We start from the raw sequence: 10202 nt of genomic DNA on the forward strand, positions 1-10202 counted from the left end.
ACCCGCGTGATTGACAGTCGCAGGGTGAGACTGCGATGTGTGCAATGAACAAAGACTTCTAATGTTCGAAATGATAATATTCAACATCGCTATGAAATGTTGTATGCTTAAACATCGCTTTAATGTCACGTTCTTATTTTACGAATAGTACAAAGCGATACGCTTGGTGGTCTAACGTCAAACTACACTGCTACGACCATGAAAACCTGTGCCAGCATTTGAAAATTGTTTGAATTTTAAATGACGGTTTCTTCAATTATGATCTTACAGACCTATGAAAAAGGTATAGACGGATACGACAACTGCGTCGAAGCCGCCTATGCACTCGATTCAAGAATAAGTCGTGTATGCAAGAATTGTCGATTATGTCGGTTCCTTATTCGCGAAGCAAAGTGGAACTGTGTGTTGTGTCATTCAAATATTAATGAAACGTCCTATCACCCTCCGTCAGTTTTCGAGTATATACGTCAGTTTCATTAAACCAAAAGCAAATCTTAAATAAAAAAGCACTCCGCATTAATGAAAATAATGTCATGCCAGAGGGCTATTCTGAATGGTAGTCATTTCGAAATAGCCCTTTGGCATATACGTATAATAGAAACTACTAGAACTCTTCTAATTTCTAGGGACATTCCAAAAAAAATTTGGGCCGAAGCTGTTTTAACCTCAAATTAATAAATAGAACTCCATCTTCTTTACAAAATGTTTCCATTTCAAAAACTTTTTAAAATGACTCAATTTTAAAAGACTAAGAATATTTAGTTGTAAGTGTTATGTGCTTAATCATAAAAATGATAAACTATCTCCAAAATCCTTTGAATATGTTTTTTTGGGCTATGGTGAAAATAAAAAAGGGCACCGATACTTTGATCCAATAAAAAACAAACTCTATATTTCTAAAAATGTCATCTTTCTTGAAAATAAAGATGGGTTTGATAACAAAGGACCTAAAGAAGAAATTGACTATTCATTTCTATTTGATCTATTGCCAAGACATGATGAGTCTAACTCTATTGATGTGTTTGACTCTTGGATAATAACTCTAGTATCATCCGGTTGTTGTTGAAGTTAGTCATCAACATGAAAGTTTAAATAAAATTGCATCTAATGATATGCATGTGTATACTCGGCGAGGTCAAGGTAACCATCCATGTTCTCTGGACAAGTTCTTTCAAAACATATCCTTAGAGGAATCCCAACTTAAGAGATCTAATCGAATCTCTAGAGATCCTAATAGATTTGTATCATATGACGCATTTTCTCCAAACTTTAGAGCATGTTTAATAACATAAGAGTCATCTCATTATAATGATGTCAAACAATATCATCATTGGAACAAAGCAATGAAAATAGAACTTAATGCCCTTAAGAAAGCCAACACATGAAATATGCCAGAGGGATATTCCGAATCTTTGGGTCTCAAATAAACTTTACCAGCATTGGTTATGCGTATACAACACAAAACTATTTCTGAATACAATTTACTTTTCATAGAACACCCGTCAACGGAACGAGATGAATACCCGTCACCGGAATGACAAATCCGCTTAGACCTCGCTAGGGAGAGGAAGAGGACTTGGCGGAGCTCCTGCTGGCCACCCTCAGCGCGACTGCACCTATTGGGTTACTGTCGAGGAGGACGGCGAGAACGGTGATGGAGGGCCTCGTTAGGTTGTACAGACAGAGCAATCGATAGGTTTCACTTTATACTATTCTGTCTGCCGTTCGTTTTAAACTCAATCAATTTTCCGCATATTTCGTCGCGTATTACCGGCATATGTTCCTGCAACAAAACAGGTAATGTGAAACCAATATATAACAGGAATACCGAATAACATCGGATACGAAGCTCATACAGCGTGGAAACAAGGTTGTTCTCCATTGTATATTGCTTCAATATGCTTCATTACGAATATGCCACAATCGACCCCATTACTTTGTAACGGAGCATCGTCAGCACAGAGCAACATCCACTCACCAATGTCGACACCCATTTGCCTGTTAAGGAATCCTGCCTGTGAAAAAGGGATAATATATTACAGTCCGGTCTACCTCGAATAGCTACTTCACCTTTGGGTACAAGCTTACCAAATGCATAGCATCGCGTTCTACGCCACTGTGGCAGTCCAATGAGTTGTAGCACCATAGTTGTTTTAGCTGAAAATTCATCTCGTATAGGACCCAATGGTCTGGATGTTGCCAGAGTGTAGGAAGTAAAATCTGCGAATCGATAAAATCATTTTTCGTTCCAGAGACTTATCGTGATGGGGATGTTACGAATAAACCTTGGATAAGAGGTTTGTTCACTTACCTTTCCAAATTTCGAAATGTCTATGCACTCATCATCGCTGTTCCAACAAGGTAGTGCATCTTCGAATCCTATGTCGTATGGCTTTCGCCGGACGTACATCTGTTGCACGAAATAGCAAGGTTTAACCACCAAGAAACGTGATTACGTCATGAAAGCAAACAGAACAACAACGGCACAGACATACCATGAAATACGGGCTGATGATGCGTACTGTATTGCTCGTTGGGTTGCTTTGAATGTAATTGACAAAATCATACATTGTCTGGTTGCACAAAGTTACGAACTTCAGAACATGCAAACCGATGACCTAGAAATTGATAGTGGACAAATACTTACAAAATTACTGATAGTGTTCCCATCTGCAAATTCATCTTGCATCTGCTCGATGTCATCTACGAACTCGTCAGGGCGTTGCCGCCCACCCGAGACTGTGGATGTTGCACTGAGTGCACCATGAGCGTGGTATTAAGGATTGGACATTGAAATTATTGTCTACAGTAAACAACACTAGTCCAAATACGACATGAAAAGCCAAATGTTCACTAAACCGCTCAGGCGTTTCAAAGAATATACCTCTTAAGTGCTAGTCCTGGTACTGTGGATGTGGTTGTATTCTTGTTCAGAGCCGTGCGTGGCCGTTTTGCTGCCATCGTCCACTCCATTGGCAACGTGCCTGGTCGTTTAGCTCCCATCCTCCTATCCGTTTGCTCCGTGCCTGGTCGTTTTTCTCCCCTCGTCCACTCCTCTGACGCCGTGCCTGGTCGTTTTGCTACCATCGTCCTCTCTGTTGCCGCTGTGTCCGGTCGTAGTGCTCCCATCGTCTTTGGCGTCGTGCCGGGTCGTATTGCTCCACTAGTCCTCTTCTTGTCCGCCATGGCTGGTCGTACTGCTCCGATTGTCCCCTTCTTCGGCGCCATGCCTGGACGGAGATATCGATGGCATCTTTGCAACGGAGATACTGAAATGTCGTCCTCACCTACAAAGGTAAAGTCCTTTAAAGTGCAGCCATTTTTTGAAACCAGCCCGCTAATTAATTGATTGCGTTTAAAAAAAATATAAATACGGCTTTTCGCATGCCGCCTTTTTTTGATAACCGCCGCCAAATTAAATGCTTGCGTTCGAAGTATTCAAAAATACGTCTTTCCATGCCGCTCATTAAGTTTTAAATATTCAAAAATACGTTTTCCACGTGTGATTAGACATTCGAACAATACCCACAAATCACTATGCTGCGATGCCACAGATCGCTCTCCGACTCAAAGCACGAAGCTAATTAATGTATGGTGATTTGTGGTTATCGTTGAATAGCGATATGTGGCATCGCAGCGTAGAACGTTGTTGATTATTGTTGGACTGTCAATCTTAGCGTGATGCGAAGGATTGTTCAAGTGTGCTGCGATGTGTGGCATCACAGCGTAGGACTGTCAATCACTGTGCTGCGATGCCACAGATCGCTATTCAACGATAACCACAAATCGCCATACACCTCCAGTCAACTTCTTCTCCAGCAAATCTTTCGCGTTCCCGACACCTCCACTTGCCTTTTGAAATCATTATTGTTCAAAAATACGTCTTTCCATGTCGCTCATTAAGTTTTACATATTCAAAAATACGTTTTCCACGTGTGATTAGACATTCGAACAATACCCACAAATCACTATGCTGTGATGCCACAGATCGCTTTCTGACTCAAAGCACGAAGCTAATTAATTGATTGCGTTTAAAAAAAATATAAATACGGCTTTTCGCATGCCGCCTTTTTTTTTATAACCGCCGCCAAATTAAATGCTTGCGTTTGAAGTATTCAAAAATACGTCTTTCCATGCCGCTCATTAAGTTTTAAATATTCAAAAATACGTTTTTCACGTGTGATTTGACATTCGAACAATACCCACAAATCACTATGCTGCGATGCCACAAATCGCTCTCCGACTCAAAGCACGAAGTATCCAGCGATGGCAACAAATCCTTTCCTTATCTATTGATTATTTAACACAAATACCTTTTCACGATTATCGTATATGGATACAAACCTTTGTGCCGTCAGAACTCATTAAATTATTGTTCATGGCTTAGATCGCCAATACTTTGTGCGCTATTCTTTCGAGGCGAAGACAAATACAGCGATTGCGAATACAAAGATCTCTGTAAAAGTAATTTCAATTGTAATCATTGCATTTTTGGAAAAATGAGAAGCTTGACTTTTGAACAAATATCTACGTTTACAAACAAATCTTTTGAACTTGTGCACTCGGATTTATGGGGACCGACACCCGTAGTATCTAAGAAAGGATTTGCTTACTATCTTATTTTTTTTATGATTATTCAAGATTTTGTTGGATATACTTTCTTAAACATAAGCATGAAGTCTTTGCATCGTTTAAGACATATCATATGATGATTAAAAATCAATTTAATGATAATTTAAAAATCTTTAGAGTTGATTCCGGAGGAGAGTATCTTTCAAATGATTTTAAAAACTATCTTGAAAACCATAGAATAGTTCATCATAGATCTTGTCCAAAAACACCACAACAAAACAGTCTAGCTGAAAGAAAACATAGGTATATTATTGAAACAACTAGAACTTTACTCATTTCTCAAAACATTCCAAAAAGTTTTTGGGCCGAGGCGGCTCTTACATCCGTTTATCTTATAAATCACTTTTCTTCAAAAAATCTAAACAAAACTTCAGCTTTTAAAATTTTATACCAAAAGGAACCCGACTAAAATAGGTTAAGAATCTTTGAATGTAAATGTTTTGTCCTTACCGACAAAAATGACAAACTCTCACCAAAAGTCATTCCTTATGCATTTCTTGGATATTCTGAAACTCAAAAAAGATTTAGATGCTATGATGTTAAGAACGACAAATTATATGTTTCTAGGAATGTGACTTTCTTAGGAAACGTTAGTGGTTTTGAGAAGGATGAATCCCATAAAGAGAATATGGATTACTCTTTCTTGTTTAAGTTACTATCTAGAAATGATGATATTTTTAGTGATGATGAACTCAATTAGTTTAGTAAAAAAGAAAATATAGATGAAGACAACCATCCTTCTTATCAACCTACTAATCCTCCCATAGAGGAAAGTTTATTTATTACCGAGACCCAAAGTCGGAAAGATGTAATAATAAAGAATTAAACATTAAAAGAATTTCACGTTACCACAACTCATTATACAATTACAACAAATGTATAGCGTGATAAAAATGAAAATCTAGGATTTATTCCGAGTCACTGGACGAATCTGATGAAATTTTATAGACTTGTCTCTCACTTTTTATTGGTGGACTGTCTATCCTGGGTGGCCTCCTCGTTGCGAAACCTTGCCTAAGAAGACTGGTCATCATGTCCACCACTGCATTCAATTGGGTCCCCATAGTGCTTACTTCTGTCCTTAATTTCTTATTCTCCCTCTCAATAAGTTCGAACCTTGCGGCAGAGACAGTCTTCTCTTTTGGAGCAAGTGTTCGGTCTTCCTCGTGATTTGTTACTGATGGACTAGTCGTATTAACCAGAGCGAGACGACGTTTTGGTTGTAGAGGTTGGGCTACAACATGAGAAGGGACAGTTGGGAGGCATGGGTTGACAATTTTCTCAATCTTCCGATTTCGCCGCATTGGTTCCCAATAGCTTTCGAAATAGAAGGGATCAAATTGTAGTCCTTCATGATCATACGGTACGGCAGGGAAACCACCTGAGTTCCAATTTAATAATTCGTCCCTGTAGCGATCGCTCCAATTCACGTGCCTGTCCCCACCAATATTCATCTTCCTTCTCACCTCCAAAGGCTTATTTGGGATAGACTGCCCCAAGCCAGATTGTAGGAGAACTCGACTACCTTGCTGCAACTCGGCTTCAAAATTGCAGAATAGCCACAGATCGCGGTCAGACAATCTGGCAGCCTCCGCAACAACGTCTTCATCATCGCCCCCATCTCCATAAGGTCTCCACAAAACCTGTACATTGGTAATTCTTTTTAATAACGAATGACAAATATATTAAAATTTATTTACGCATGATATGGCAACAACGATATGCACTACGGAAGACAATCCTGCAGCGATGTATACTTAAGAATGTTGAACATTACAACGACTTATAATACTCAATGGTAAATGCTGACGCGATTGTAAACAATTTTAGAACGTTTACCTCGTTTAATTGCAGCCCAGCTAAAATGGACTTAGCATTATAAACTGTGACGTTTATTCTAGCCCAGCGACCGATCTTTGCAAAACCACAAATCGGAGGGCCACACCGTGGACGCAATGGGATAATATGTTTCAACGCCCAGGCCTAACAAAAAAAATATTATTAGAAACGCCACAGACTGCAATGAGATTTGTCTACAAATACTAAGTATGTAATCAACAAATACCTGAACAAATGGCCAAAATCCGCCAACTGTTTTCGTACCATTACTCGCACGGTGGAGTTGACTGTACAGGTGTGAGAGCATAGCGGCACCCCAGGCATAGTTGTCGACTTCGTCTAAGTCTGCCAGGTACTGCAGCCACATGGAACTTATTCTCGAACCAGAACAGTCAGAAAATAATGTAAGAGCAAAAAAATATAGAAGGAAGCCGCGCAACTCTTGGTCAGCTATTTCAGATGCACAAGTAGCGGAGTGGCTTTCCCATTTATTACAAAAAACTGAGACCTTCATTGATGTGGAATTGCTTCCACCAGAAATACATTGACTCCATTCGTCCATCGACATTCCTAGAAGGGCAGTGCAGTTTTCCCTTGCGTTATAGTTTGAATGCCGTAATAGGACAGCACTGCCATCGCACTTAAGGCCAGTGATCCTCGCCACATCTTCTAGAGTCATGGTGATCTCAAAAGAATCAAACTGGAATGTGTTAGTCTTATCATTCCACTTATTTACCAGGTGAGTCATGGTATTCCAGCAAGTTTCAAAATATTGCTGGTCCAAAATGCCACCGAAGTGCATATTTCATAGTCGGTCCTTTTGATATGCACTCAGTTGACCATACCAAGACAGAACTACAAGCCATTGACAACGACCTCCGAGCTTTTCACCTGGTGCTCTACTTCTCTTGTGACCTCCCTGTAACACAAAATAACATATTATTCCTACAAATTATAAATTACTTCCATTTGTACTTATAAATACTATTCTACTAACCGCTATAAATAATATCGGTTGCAGACATACTATCGCAGTAATCGCTATAAATATCAATACCTAACACAGTAATCGCTATACCAAAATCGCTAAACATATTATTAAATCTTCGCAGACAGGACGAATATATTTATCTTGGTCGCTATTTTCTGCTGTTCTCGCTCCAACCTGAGACTTTCTGGTGGGTCCACTGCCTCAAACTGCCTTTCAATCTCCATCTCTACCGGCTCCACCGTCGCCTTCCTTTCTCTCACCTTCCTTTTCTCATCCTCCTTCTGCTTCCTTTCTCTGTCCCTATTCTCCTTCTCCTCCTTCTGCTTCCTTTCTCTCTCCTTTTCCGCCTGCTCCTTCTGATTCCTTTGTCTCTCGCGTTTCTCCTCCTCCTTCTCCTTCCTTTCTCTCTCCCTTTTCTCATCCTCCTCCTTCTCCTTTCTTTCTCTCTCCCTTTTCTCCTCCTCCTCCTTCTGGTTCCTTTCTCTCTGCCTTTTCTCCTCCTCCTTCTCCTTCCTTTCTCTCTCCCTTTTCTCCTCCTCCTCCTTCTGCTTCCTTTCTCTCTGCCTTTTCTCCTCCTCCTTCTCCTTCCTTTCTCTCTCCCTTTTCTCCTCCTCCTCCTTCTGCTTCCTTTCTCTCTGCCTTTTCTCCTCCTCCTTCTCCTTCCTTTCTCTCTCCCTTTTCTCCTCCTGCATCCTTTCTCTCTTCTTTTTCGCATCCTCCTTCTTCTCCTTCCTTTCTCTCCTTTATCCCCTCCTCCTGCTTCCTTTGTCTCTCCCTTTTCGCCTCTTCCTCCTGCTTCTTGCTTTCCCTTTCCTTTTCTTCCTCCTCCTTCTCCTTCAGCCGCCTTTCTTTCTCTTCGATTTCTTGTTTCCTTCTTTGCCGCAGTTCTTCCACCTGCTTCTTCCTTTCCCTTTCCTTTTCTTCCTCCATCTCCTTCCGCCGCCTTTCTTTCTCTTGCAGTTGTTGTTTCCTTCTTTCCTGCAATTCTTCCTCCTGCTTCTTCCTTTCTCTTTCCTTCTCTACCTCCTCCTCCTTCTCCTTCCGTTGCCTTTCCTTCTTTTCCTCATTCTCCTTCTGCTGCCTTTGCATTTTCTTAGCTTCTTCAAACTCCAACTCCCTCCTTCGCCTTTCCTTTTCTTCCTCAAACTGAGGAATATTCTGTTCCTTCTCTTCCTCCTCCTTATTCATTTGCCTTCGCCTATCCTCCGCCTCCTTCAGTAGCCTTGCCTTGTGTCGCATTGCTCTACTCTCCAAGTTTGTCCTATGAGCCTCCGCCATCATATTGCTAACATCCCTTTCCCACTCCTCTACCTTCTTCTTCCTCTTTTCCATCTGCTGTGCGTTAATCCTCCGCCTTCTATTTATATTCTCATCAATATTTCTGGCCTTTGCCTTCTCTTCGTCATCCTTGTTCTGCATCTTTCGTTCTTTAGAGTTCTTTCTTTGGTCCGCAGCCTCGATATCTGATGGATAATCCTTCGCAAAATACGATTCCAAGGCTTTTTCCCTGTCTTTATCGTTCTCAATCTTAAGTATATTTTGGTATCTTTCAAAAACTTTAGATAGATGGGACTGGCAGATCACTTCTCTAATAGACAACCCATAGAACGACGGGGTATCTCTAATCTGATGAGGCGCAGACATTGCTAACCTGCACAACACAATACACGATCATCATCATTAGAAATTGTCGGAATATTTGGGTTCATAATACAAATCCTTGTATAAGAACCAATCTTCAGATTGAAGAAAGAAAACTTACACGAAACTCACCGAAACGATGGGAATTTGGATATTCCAACTGTAGAGTAAGAAACAGTAACAACTAATACGCAACAGAAGGTGGCAACGATGCTGCGACTGCGTGTAAGACGGAAACAGATGCTCTGGTAAAAAGGAAAGGATGCTCCGACAACTCGAGATGAAAGCAAAGAATCTTCGGTAGAGTGCTTAGAGCGAGAAAGGATTTTTTTGAACTATTTGTATCATACAACATAATGCTTGCTACATACGCAAACTCTGCGGAACATTTTCCCGCGATATCGATGGAGGGCAATTTTGTCATTTTCACGAACCGACGATTCAGTTTTCTAGAAGGAGGGCATTTATGTCCGTCCGAGGAAGAGGAACCGACGATTCAGTTTTCTAGAAGGAGGGCATTTATTTCTGTAAATTTTCAGCGATTTCTATTGTCATTTCATTCCCCATTTTAACTTCAACGATACATTACAACCACCTGCGGAACGTTTTCCCACAATATCGATGGAGGGTAGTTTTGTCATTTTCATGAACCGACGATTCAGTTATCTAGAAGGAGGGCATTTATGTCCGTCTGAGGAAGAGAAACCGACGATTCAGTTTTCTAGAAGGAGGGCATTTATTTCTATAAATTTTCAGCGATTTCTATTGTCATTTCATTCCCCATTTTAACTTCAACGATACATTACAACCACCTGCAGAACGTTTTCCCGCGATATCGATGGAGGGCAGTTTTGTCATTTTCACGAACGTCGTAAATGAGGCAGAGCACGGCCGGAGCGAGCGCTATGGAGTGGCCTAGAGAGAAGCGCACCGCCATTTCGAAGACTCCCCTCCTCACCCACTGCCCCCTCGAGCAGCAGATCACGCTGCGGCACAACCACAACACCAAGAACGCCTGGTTCTCTTGCATGAAAGGCTCCTCCTCTTCTTCTTCTTCCTTGCCTCCCGCCCACTCTTCCATCCACAGTTCAGTTTTCAC

Source organism: Nuphar pumila, chromosome 10 (genome assembly GCF_984573655.1).
Source record: "Nuphar pumila chromosome 10, dmNupPumi1.hap1.1, whole genome shotgun sequence".
In the NCBI taxonomy this organism is placed as follows: domain Eukaryota; kingdom Viridiplantae; phylum Streptophyta; class Magnoliopsida; order Nymphaeales; family Nymphaeaceae; genus Nuphar; species Nuphar pumila.